We start from the raw sequence: 11,491 nt of genomic DNA on the forward strand, positions 1-11,491 counted from the left end.
TTTTGGAAAAACATTTTCTCTTTGCTTTTTGTCACTCACATTTTTAATTATGGAAAATCTTGTTTAAAGTCAGAGGATTAATCTGTGAACTGCTGACAGATGTAAGCATTTGTTTTTGAGTGTCAACATCAGGGATTCAAGTGCCAAAGCAGTGATTTTAGCAAAAAAAAACATACAGTGGCGTGCAAAAGTTTGAGCACCCCTGGTCAAAATTTCTGTTACTGTGAATAGTTAAGTGAGTAGAAGATGAACTGATCTCCAAAAGTCATAAAGTTAAAGATGAAACATTCTTTTCAACATTTTAAGCAAGGTTAGTGTGTTATTTTTATTTTGTACAATTTTAGAGTGGGGAAAAAAAGGAAAGGAGCACCATGCAAAAGTTTGGGCACCCCAAGAGATTTGAGCTCTCTGATAACTTTTAACAAGGTCTTAGACCTTAATTAGCTTGTTAGGGCTATGGCTTGTACACAATCATTGTTAGGAAAGGCCAGGTGATGCAAATTTCAAAGCTTTATAAATACCGTGACTCCTCAAACCTTGTCCCAACAATCAGCAGTCATGGGCTCCTCCAAGCACCTGCCTAGCACTCTGAAAATTAAAATAAATGATGCCCGCAAAGCAGGAGAAGGCCATAAGAAGATAGCAAAGCGTTTTCAGGTAGCTGTTTCCTCAGTTTGTAATGTAATTAAGATATGGCAGTTAACAGGAACGGTGGAGGTCAAGTTGAGGTCTGGAAGACCAAGAAAACTTTCCGAGAGAGCCGCTCGTAGGATTGCTAGAAAGGCACATTAAAACCCCCGTTTGACTGCAAAAGACCTTCAGGAAGATTTAGCAGAGTTTGGAGTGGTGGTGTACTGTTCTACTGTGCAGTGACACCTGCACAAATATGACCATGGAAGAGTCATCAGAAGAAAACGTTTCCCGAGTCCTCACCACAAAATTCAGCGTCAGAAGTTTGCAAGGAACATCTAAACAAGCCTGACGCATTTTGGAAACAAGTCCTGTGGACTGATGAAGTTAAATTAGAACTTTTTGGTCGCAATGAGCAAAGGTATGTTTGGAGAAAAGAGGGTGCAGAATTTCATGAAAAGAACGCCTCTCAAACTGTTAAACACAGGGGTGAATCGATCATGCTTTGGGCTTATGCTGCAGCCACTAGCACGGGGAACATTTACTGGTAGAGGGAAGAATGAATTCAATTAAATACCGGCAAATTTTGGAAGCAAACATCACACCGTCTGTAAAAAAGCTGAAGATGAAAAGAGGATGGCTTCTACAACAGGATAATGATCCTAAACACACCTCAAGATCCACAATGGACTACCTCAAGAGGTGCAAGCTGAAAGTTTTGCCATGGCCCTCACAGTCCCCCAACCAAAACATCATTGAAAATCTGTGGATAGACCTCAAAAGAGCAGTGCATGCAAGATGGCCCAAGAATCTCACAGAACTAGAAGCCTTTTGCAAGGAAGAATGGACGAAAATTCCCCAAACAGAATTGAAAGACTCTTAGCTGGCTACAGATAAGCGTTTGCAAGCTGTGATACTTGCCAAAGAGGGTGTTACTAACACTGTCATGCAGGGTGCCCAAACATTTGCTTCGGGCCCTTTTCCTTTTTTGTTATTTTGAAATTGTAAAAGATGGAAATAAAGTAATCTTAAAATATTAAAGAAATGTGTCATCTTTAACTTTATGCCTTTTGGAAATCAGGTCAGCTTTTACTCGCTTAGCTATTCACAGTAACAGAAACTTTGACTAGAACTTTTGCATTCCACTGTATGTTGCTGATCCAGAACAGCACTTGAGGCTATGCTGCCTTTTGAATGAGGCATTAACCAAAGCCCCCATCTTGTGCTCATTCATACAGACACATTTCATCCCACCAGTTTGTGACCTGGTCAGTATTTATTCTGGAAGTAATATTTTGCAGGATTTGGAGAAGACTGATCATTTGTGCGTTATTTATTGGCTGAGTGTATAACGGTACACTTCCTACACCTACATGGACTAAGTCTCAAAAGCATCCTTTATGCAATATGATTACTGATTGCCATGGTTTATCCCAGCAATTATTAATTTTGCACTGATCGAATTATTTTATGAATATATTTGTAGAATATACATGAGGGTAGTTCTGATTTTTGCTCCAAGTAATTAAAAACAAAAATATTACGATCATATTTCTCAAAACTTGTAACATTTACTTTTGTATTAAGGTAAACTTTTTAAATCATGTATTTAACCCCACGGTTACAATGTGCAGGTATTCATTAATTTGGCTTTAAGTATTATCACTTTTTTTGTCTACACCGTATTTTTAGTCATTATTTTTCCTCTTCATCAGTGGTAGGCCCTTGGTGAGTGGCTGGAGAAAGTGCCTAAGACGACTGCTACTCCACCGTGATAAATGCCTCTGCTATTAATCTAACATGAAGGGAGGGAGGAATGGATCAGATGGCTAAAGGGGAAGGAGTGGAAAGATTGGCTGGGAACTAATTGTAACTTAGGAATTTAAAGATGAAGACATAGCCATGAACCTTAAAATGCCTCTTAAATTTTGCTACTGTATGTACTACCAACCACTTCACCTAGCAGCATGGTTCAGGCATTTACCAACCCTATTTTTTTTTTTAAATTCTTAAATCTTTCAAACTTTCCCACTCCCTCACCTTAAAGCCATGCCTTCTGGTATTTGACATTTCTACTCGGGGGTGGGGGAGGGGGGTAAGATTAGCTACCAATCTGTCATAATTTTATGTACATCTATCAGGTTTCCCTTGGCCTCTGAAGACCCAGAGAAAATAACCTCTCTTTACATCTAATATTCTCTAATCCAGGCATCACTTACTGAGAGCCTTACCAATTACAATAGCCAAGTGTTTCAGATAGACCACGTGTTGAAAGCCAAAATTTCCCCGATTAACCAAAATTTAAAATGGCAATATAAAGCAGACTGTGAGATTGGAAGTTCATTTATACAAAGAATTATAGATATGCTGCAAGCAATAAGTGTGACAAGTGAACAGATTTTTAATTAATGGTGTTGATCAACAAGTAGCACATTAACAAGCAAGTTATCAATGTGCGACAATACTAATGAGTCAGGATAATCTCATAAACTTAATCAGATGCCATTAATGGAAAGCACAATCACTGACAGATGCTGGTGAGGTTTACAGTTAGTAAGGAATCAGGAATGCCCAAGACCCACCACTGGGGCAAATTGTAAAAATGGGCCATCTCAAACTGAGAAGGATTGCTTGATGAGATATGATACAGAGTTTCATTGTTATTGCTGCAAAGCTGCACATTTGCAAAATGTTGGAATAATATGCTGGAACGATGAAGTATTAGCACATTCAGACAGCTATTGCGAGCCCAGTAAGAATCTGAATTCTATAAAGATGCCATTTTAGCTGAGATATTAAACTGCATGCTTGTGAAACTGACTGGAGTGAATGACCATGCCAAAAGTTGTTATATCTAAGGCAGACAAAATAATGCAGTTATCTGGAGACTAAGTCACACAAGACCAGGTTGTGGTGTAAAATGATCTGTAATCCATTTACCCATGAAAATCAACAAAAATAGTATCTGATCGTTAAATAAAGAGCTCCATTCATTATTGTGGTGGAATCTAGGCTGTTATGAATAAAATGGTGTAAGCACTGGTTGCACTATCATGTTGATTGGCACAGGCATAAAAGAAAATGTGCCTTTGGAAAAGCATTTAGGAACTGCATGAGTTCATAAGTTGAACCAAAGGAAAAAAGCATTTTAGCAACAGAAAATACCTCAAGGCTGATGCCAATGGCCTAAAAAAAATGTTTAAGATCAAGATCTTAAACCCAGCACAAAGCTCACGGTCTTACAGGGTAATAGTGATTCCATCCTCCAGCCAGACCACTTAACAGTAGGTGTTCCAACGCACAAGAAAACCCGTGAATGTTATCTCAGTCACAGTTATACAGCACAGTACTGAGCCCTCTGGCCCAACTAACCAATGGTGACTGTGATGCCTATCTACACTAATCCCACTTCTCCACAACAGGCCTGTATACCTCTACTCCTTTCCTATTCAAGTTACTGTCCAAGTACCTTTTTAAATGCTGTAATCATATCTGCTTCTACCATTTTCTCTAATAGCTTGTTGCATCTAACCATTACCCTTTGCTTGAAAACTTGACCCTTAACAGACCTCCTTAGACTCCCCCACCTGTGGAAAGAGGTCCTATTTATGCCCCTTATGATTTTGCTCCACCTTAAGGTCAATCAATCCTCAACTTCCATCATCTACAGTTTGATTTTGTGTAAATTTGGGTTCATTCTTGGTGGAATCAGCAGTATGATTACAAGTAAAGCCTTTCATTCCACACAATATCATGCTAAATCTTCCCCACCACATCTAATGGTGCCACATCCTTCATGTCAATGTGGCAACCAGAACAGCAACCAGCATTATGTACAGCTGTAACAAGACATTCCAACTCTTGTATATTAAAAAAAAGCCCCTAAAGCCACAGAGAGGATAATTGAATGTTGACTTCTTGAACTTCTGGTAAATAACCCCTGGTAAATTCTCGTTTCCCTCACACCTCTTCTTACCTGCCCATTACCTCCCTCTGGTGCTCCTCCCTCTTCCCTGGTCTCCTGTCCTGTCAGATTTCCCCTTTTCCAGCCCTTCACCTCTTCTACCAATCAAGTTCTAGCTCTTTACTTCACCCCGTACTTCTTCCTCCCCTCTCTTCCCCCCCCCCCCCATTTTCTTATTCTGACTTCTTTCCCCTTCCTTTCCAGTCCCAATAAAGGGTTTTGGCCTGAAACGTCAACTGTTTATTCCCATCCATAGATGCTGCCTGACCTGCTGAGCTCCTCCAGCACATTGTGTGTATTGCTCTAGATTTCCAGCATCGGCAGTACCTCTTGTGTCTATAATGGAACCAACTTTATCATCCTCTGCCAGGCCAACGTCCCCAGCAGCAAGGTTTCTAATCATGTCCATCCAGCTCCAGCAGGTAGGCCAGTTTGGTACATGCTGACACCAGATTCCCGAAGCAAGCAGTCCATTCTAGGTTCACAAGTAAAGGTTAGCAAGTAACAGGGAAATGTTTCAAGGATGTTCTCAAAGCTTCCTTGGCAACATGAATCATCCTTACTGACTCATGAGAACCCAAACAGAACACAGAGCAAGCATCTAGAATGTTGCGAAACATGGACCATCTTGTGATGCATGCAGAAGCCCAGTATGAACAGTAGAAGGTGCCAATCATTCCACACTATCCTGTCAAGCAGCTCCTACCCCACATACGGCAGAGATTGCAGATTCCATATTGGTCTCATCAGTCATCTGGGGTTCTGCTAAAATGGAGGAGAAGCAAGATGTCCTCCATCCTGAGAGACTGTAAGAAGACAATGGAAAAATGTTCTGAAGTCTGGAAATAAAGCAGAGCCAGGGTTGCCCTTTGGAGTAGTGCAGAATTAGCACAATTCCTTCCACATCTTGTCACAATGTTCATACCTTGGTATCATTCATTGAAGAAGGACATAGAAATGAATATGGAGTAAGAAGCTACAATGTGCATATGACGACTGGTGGAAAAATTTAGCGTGAGGAGCTCCTTTGTTACAATATTGTGCATGTGTTGAAGATGTGTCAAAATATATTGTAGGTGTAGTGGTAAGTCACATAATAGATGACACATAAGTGAAACTGATGTCTTTTGCTTCCCACACCCTCTCAAGAGGCAAGCAGAGTCATGATTTCAGAAGGAAACTCTTGAAACTGTTTGGAATCAAGAAATTGTCAGTTTTTATTCAGCAGAACCTTTATTCTGAGTGGCAATCAAGTTTACTGTCACTGCAATTTGTTTTACAGAAGCAGTACAACACAAAGACAAAATTACCATAATTTTCAAAAACAAGTAAAATAGTGAAAAACAAATGAACGACACGGTAACGTTCATGGTTTCGTGAACCTTTCAGAAATCTGGTGGCGGAGGTGAGTACGGTTCTCAGGGCTCCTGTGCCTCCTCCCTGATGATAGTGACGTGAAGAGGGCACGTCCTGCACAGTGAAGGTCCTGAGTGATTGATGTCACCTTCTTGAGGCACTGCCTCTTGCAATTGTTCTTGATGGAGGGGAGGGTTGTGCCCGTGATGGAGTTGGCTGAGTCTACAGCTCTCTGAGGCCTCTTGTGGTCCTGTGCCTCAGAGCCTCTACACCAGGCTGTGATGCAACCAGTCAGAACTCTCTTCGTTAGACATCCGTAGAAACGTGTAAGGACCTTTAGCGACATACCACACTGAATCTTGTCAAACTCCTAATGGAGATTTCGGACAGTGATGAGAAGTAGTACAGGAGCAAGATGGGCCAGCTCGTTGAGTGATGTTGCAACAATGACCTTGCACTCAATGTCAGGAAGACCAAGGAATTGATGGTGGAGTTTAGAAAGGTGAGGTCAAGGTACACACACCAGTCATCATCCAGGGATCAGCAGTGAAAAGGTGAGCAGTTTCAACTTCTTGAGTGTCAACGTATCTGAAGATCTATCCAGGGACCAACCTATTGATGCAATTACAAAAAAAGCACAACAGCAGCTATATTCCATTATTAGTTTGTGGATCCTTGGTATGTCACCAAAGGCTCTTGCAATTTCTGGTATGGAGGGATCACTGCACAGAATTGGAAAAAGCTGGAAAACGTTATAAGCTCAGCCAGCTCCATCATGGGCACTGGCATTCCCTGTATTGAGGACACCTTCAAAATGTGATCCATCATTAAAACTCCCCATCACCTGGGACATGCTCTCTTCCCATTGCTACCATCAAGGAGGAGGTACAAGAAACTGCAGACACACTCAACATTTCAGGGAAACAGCTTCTTCTCCTCTACCATCAGATTTCTGAATTGTTAATGAACCAGTGTACACTACCTCACCTTTTTCTCTCCCTTTTTACACTATTTACTTAATTTATATATGTATATTTCTTATTGTAATTTATAGTTTTTTAAATGTATTGCAATGTGCTTCTGCTGCAAAACAACAGACTTCACAACAAATGCCAGTGATAGGGAACCTGATTCTGATTCTGATATAACGTCACTGGAGTGCCTTTTTCAGAATTGAATCGATGTGTTGAGCCCAGAACAGGCCTTCCGAATTGTTGATGCCCAGGAACTTGAAGCTGCTCGTCCTTTCAACACCGACACCTCAATGTGGGCTGATATGCATTTTCCAGACTTCCTCTTCTAAACTCCACAATCATTTCCTTGACCTTGCTGACATTGGGTGCAAGGTGGCTGTTGTGACACCACTCAAATCAGCCAACCTATTGCACTCCTCTTCACCAACTAAGATTCTACCAACAACAGTGGTGTCATTGGCGAATTTATACAATAGATGGCATTTGAGGTCATAAGCCACTACTAATGAGCATTACATGTTAAATCATTCGCCTCAAGGATGCAAAAGTAAACAATCCTCCTGTATGAATAAGACGATATGACTGAGTATAGGAGTTGCAAGCTCTCTGCTGAGGTTGGAAATAAAAATCTGATCTATGCTATGTGATTCTTTGGTGGTTTATATGATTCAGTCCAACATTCAGCACAGTCAATAGTGCATGTTTTTTGGTCACAGGACAGGGATTCCCGCAATCTGATTTAGTCATTTCAAATCGTTATGGGTTTCATTTTATAAACCACCGTAAACTGAAGTGCAGAAAGTCCCACCCAGAATAAAAACTAGTAATTCGAATTTTAACTAAAATTTGTTTGATAAAAGCAAATTTATACCTGCTTGGGTTCTGGTTTTCATTATGTTCTCATCCATGTTTTGGTTTATCTTTTGGAGTTTGTATTATTCCTTGATAATGGATGCTGATATTGCAGATGTTTGTTTTCATACTATACAGCAGCACCATCTACTGGTTTGGCAGCTTGCTCTATTTAGTTTTAAAGTCAGTGTTGGTTATTTTTCACATCAGTTGTGTCACAATTAAATCAAAAGATAGTCTCTTAGGAAAATTGTAATTATAGTTGAGAAACTTTTATTTAAAATTGATATTAATAGTAGCAGAAATCAACTAGTTATTTAAAGAGAGAGTGCGAGTTTGAGAGAGACCTGGGCCTCAATACCTCCTTGACCAATTGGATCCTGGATTTCCTCACTTGAAGACCCCAGTCAGTTCAGATTGGCAACATCTCCTCCACAATCTCCGTTAACACAGGTGCATCACAGGGCTGTGTGCTTAGGCCCCTGCTCTACTCCCTTTATACTTACTGTCAGAGTGGATTTCTTTTTGGGTAGATGATTTGTTAACACTTAAATGACTTTGGCCACCAGACTTCTATTTTAGCTGTTTGACAAAGGACTGTGGATTGAGTCCACCACAATGGGCTTCCTAAAAGGTGTAAATACCAGATGCTTCTGGTGCCTGATGCTGTAGTTTTGAAGACAGTATTATCTATACATTATAAGTATTAATTGTCTTCTATGTTAGCATGTAAAATGCCAAATAAATGTATTGTGGATTGAACTAAAGGCTGTGGATACCAACACAGACATGTTGGCGTCAGAAGGAAAGGATGAAATCCAAAGGTGTGATGTTTGTATGTAACTTCAAAAGGAAGCATTATCTGTGCATTGTCTGTAACTTTTTAAGTAGCGATTGCCCTTGTGTTTAGCATATAAATATCGAGGCCACATTTAGCTAGCAGACCTTTCTGCGGAAAGCGTCTCGAGGTGCCTGCTGTGCCTTGTTGTGTCGAATAAAAAAGCTGCTTTGTATCTACCAGTGACTGTCTCTCCAGTAATTTCATCCACGTTACAACACTTACAACTGTGAGACTAAGCATAGCTGCAATGCCATATATGAGTTTGCTGATGACACCACTGTTGTGAGCGGAATCAAAGGAGGTGATAAATTGGCATATAGGAGGGAGACTGAAAATCTGGCTGAATGGTATCATAACAACAACCTCTTACTCAGTGTCAGCAAGCCCAAGGAACTAATTGTAGTCTTCAGGAGAGGGAAACCAGAGATCCATGAGCCAGTCCTCATCAGAAGATCAGAGGTGGAGAGGGTTAGCAACTTTAAACGTCTAGGTGTTACTATTTCAGAAGACCTGTCCTGGGCCCAGCACATGTGCAGTTGCAAAGAAAGCACAGTAGTGTCTCTAATTCCGTAGGAATCTGTGGAGGTCTGGCATAGCAAAATTCTAAAACCTTGACAAACTTCTATAGATGTGTAGTGTAGTGGAGAGTATATTGACTGGCTGCATCACAACCTGGTATGGAAACACCAATACCACTGAACGGAAAATCCTACACAAAGTAGTGGATTCGGCCTAGTACATCACAGGTAAAGCCCTCCCCACCATCGAGCACATCTACATGAAGCTCTGCTGTAGGAGGGCAGGGTCCAACATCAAGGATCCCACCACCCAGGTCATGCTCTCTTCTTGCTGCTGCTATAAGATATAAGGTTCGAGAGCATCAGACTTGCACCACCAGGTTCAAGACCAGCTACTACCCCTCAACCAGTCCCAGAACCAACAGACACACTTTCAATTACTCTTCATCTCGTGTTCTCATTACTTATTGCTATTTACTTATATTTGTCTTCCAAACTCTCGTGTTCTCATTACTTATTGCTACTTATTTATATTTGTCTTCCAAACTCTGGTAGAGTGCCCTAGTTGGGTGGTCTTTCATTGATCCTGTTATAGTTACAATTCTACAGATTTGCAGAGTATGTCGACAAGAAAATGAATCTCTGGGTTGTATATAGTGACATACAGTATATGTGCTTAGATAATAAAATTGACTTTGAACTTTGAGAGAAAGTAGGATAAATGAATTGAGCAGAGACCAGTGAGGAAGTAAAAGGGAAATAAGAGCTGTGAGGGGGACGAAGAGAGTAAGATTAGGAGAAAGAATGAGTGAGAGAGAGAGAACAGCAGAAAGGAAGATAGAGCGATGGGTGCAGAAAAACAGAGCAGAGAGAGGAGTAATACAGAAGTCGAGATGGGGAGGAAGGAGCAAGAAGATCAACGGAGAAGGAGTGTGGGGTGAGACTCCTGATCAGTTGCATCACCATCTGGTATAGGAACTGCATCTGACCACAAGTCCCTACAAAGGATGGCAAGAACTGCTGAGAGAATCATCGGGGTCTCTCTTCCACCTATCAGAGATATTTAATCAGGTTTATTATCACTGGCATATGTTGTGAAATTTGTTAACTTAGCAGCAGCAGTTCAATGCAATAAATAATATAGAAAGAATAAATAAATTACAGTAAGTATACATATATTGAATAGATTTAAAATAGTGCAAAAATAGAAATAATATATATTTTTTAAAAAGTGAAGTAGTGTTCATGGGTTCGATGTCCATTTAGGAATTGGATGGCAGAGGGGAAGAAGCTGTTTCTGAATCACTGAGTGTGTGCCTTCAGGCTTCTGTACCTCCTACCTGATGTTAACAATGAGAAAAGTACATGCCCTGGGTGATGGGGTCCTTAATAATGGATGTCACCTTTCTGAGGCACCGCTCCTTGAAGATGTCTTGGGTACTACTGAGTCTAGTACCCAAGATGGAGCTGACTAATTTTACGACTTTCCGTAGCTTCCTTCAGTCCTGTACAACACAGTTATAGGTGTAGAAAGAGTGGAGCAGTGGGCTAAGCACACACCCCTGAGATGCACCAGTGTTGATCATCAGTGAGGAGGAGATATTATCACCAATCCACACAGATTGCGGTCTTTCAGTTAGGAAGTCGAGGATCCAATTGCAGAGGGAGGTACAGAGGTCCAGGTTATGAAATTTATCAATCAGGATTGTGAGAATGATGTTGTTAAATGCTGAGCTATAGTTAACAAACAGCATCCTGACAGAGGTGTTTATATTGTCCAGGTGATCTAAGGCAGTGTTAAGAGTCATTGAGATTGCATCTGCTGAAGACATATTATGGTGATAGGCAAACTGCAATAGGTCCAGATCCTTGCTGAGGCAGGAGATCATTCTAGCCATGACCAACCTCTCCAAGCATTTCATCACCGTAGATGTGATTGCTACTGGACATTATCAGTGGTCCCTCTCACCCGTCCAACAATCTCTTTGACCTCCTATTATTGTGCAAGAGGTACATCGGGCATTAAGACAATAACATTTAGGATGGGAAACAGCTTCTTCCCCCAGGCCATGAGGCCACTGAACTCCCGCCACCACCCAGGTTCCATCAAGTATGAAGCATAAGTAGCATTGTACCATTTACTTTCTAGCTCGTGTCATAAAATGCACCTTTTAATCTGTGGCAATATTACTATATGTGTTATGTGTGAGTTTAATGTACTGTGTAGTTCACCTTGGTCTGGAGGAGCATTGTTTCATTTGCTGGTTTACATGTGTATGGGTGAATGACAATAAACTTGAACTTGAGAGAGTGGGGGGAGGAATGAGAAAGAGAAGCAGAGAGGGGAAAGGAGAGG

The sequence above is a fragment of the Mobula birostris genome, chromosome 3 (genome assembly GCF_030028105.1).
Source record: "Mobula birostris isolate sMobBir1 chromosome 3, sMobBir1.hap1, whole genome shotgun sequence".
NCBI classification, from domain to species: Eukaryota; Metazoa; Chordata; class Chondrichthyes; order Myliobatiformes; family Myliobatidae; genus Mobula; species Mobula birostris.